Source organism: Spermophilus citellus (genome assembly GCF_964194105.1).
Source record: "Spermophilus citellus genome assembly, chromosome: 1".
NCBI lineage: Eukaryota > Metazoa > Chordata > Mammalia > Rodentia > Sciuridae > Spermophilus > Spermophilus citellus.
The window spans coordinates 55,831,530-55,832,990 of record NC_138182.1 but is presented as its reverse complement, the minus strand read 5'-3'; the positions used below and the strand labels follow the sequence as shown (position 1 = coordinate 55,832,990).

At 39.4% G+C, this 1,461-nt stretch overlaps 1 pseudogene across 1 annotated transcript; it reads left to right on the top strand.

Annotated features, from left to right (window-relative positions):
• Positions 1–400: 400 nt before the first annotated feature.
• LOC308640970 (ribosomal protein uL30-like) lies at positions 401–1,139 on the top strand (annotated as a pseudogene). Its single transcript has one exon. The product of its transcript is annotated as a ribosomal protein uL30-like (transcript).
• Positions 1,140–1,461: the final 322 nt, after the last annotated feature.

The window sequence follows — 1,461 nt, the reverse complement described above, 5'->3', positions numbered from 1 at the left end:
TTATTCCTAGAGGTCAAAATGATGCTCTGATTGATAGTTTGGGATCCAGATTTCTCTGGGTAGTGATGACCATTAAACCTCTTAAAACTTCCACTTATTACTCCTCCTCTCAACTCTAGCTTTCCTGTTTCTTTCTGCTTTCCATTTTACTTGTGAGAAAAATAAATAACAAATCAAAAAAGAGATGAAAGATCCCTTAAATGATAATTATGTATGAAAATTATGGTACATAATTTATCTATAGAGAGAATGTTCTCATATATATATTCCCCTAAATGTTCTGAAACTTCAATGAATCAGAAAAAGACAATTAGGGAGAACATAGGTTTCTATGATCAAGTAAACAGAGTTGGTCCTCTCTTCCCCACCTGGTGGAAGTGCACAGGTGCAATAATCACAGATGGCAGAGGAAGAGCAAAGAAAAAAGATCCATTTGTTTCCAGCAAATCTCCTGAAAAAAAGAAGGCTGCTTATCAGGCTCTCAAAGCTACCCAGGCCAACCAGGCACTTTGGGGGAAAAAGGAGAGTAAAGGGAAAGAGTACAGATACAAGCTACTGAAATCATTTCTACATGATTCCTGGCAGCAGAAACATAACAAAGAGTGCCCCACATGACTAGAAGTGAAACTGTGTGCTCTGGAAATGCCTGATAAACATTCCTTGGCCTTTGTTGTATGAATCCAAAGGACTGATTGGGTGAGTTTACTGGACCATTGCAAGACTTCCTCTGAACAAAATATTTAGCGGTGTTTTTGTTAAAAATCTCCCCTCAAAGCCTAAAAATGCTATGGATAGTAGAATCTTATGTGACCTGGGGATTTCTAAATCTGAAGTTGGTCCGGTAACTTGTCTTGAAACCGGGACAAGCAAAGGTCAAGAATAAGACATTCCCCTGACAGACAACACAGTGATTGAGGAACACCTGGGGAGGTTTGTTGTCATTTGCCTGGAAGACCTCATTCTTGAAATTGCCTTCCTTCCAGGGAAAATATTTCCAGGAGACCACTAGGTTCTTGTGCGCTTCTCACTTCTCTGTGGCCGGTCATGCTACCAAAAATAGAGTGGGCATCCTCAAGGAGATGGGCTCACCTGGCTATCCAGGTGAATGTATCAATAAGCTCATCTGCCAGCTGAACTAAACCTAGAGTATCTGAAAGTAGTGTGTTGAAAGCATGTATATTTGTTTGATGGAATTGTTACCAAGTATCTTCAGAGATAATTTTTTGCCTTAAGAAACTGGAAGAAACGGATTGAGGAAGAGACAGTAGGTTAAGATCATGGCAGGCACCTCCCATGACAGCCCAGTTCCAAGGAAAATTCTATTGTTTTCCATACTGACCACCTCTGCCTCTGAAATCAACATGGAGGAAAGAGTGCTGCTTTGTCACATCTTCTATCCTGAGGTTTAATATTGGTGAATGAATAATATATATATATATATATATATATATATTTCCCTAA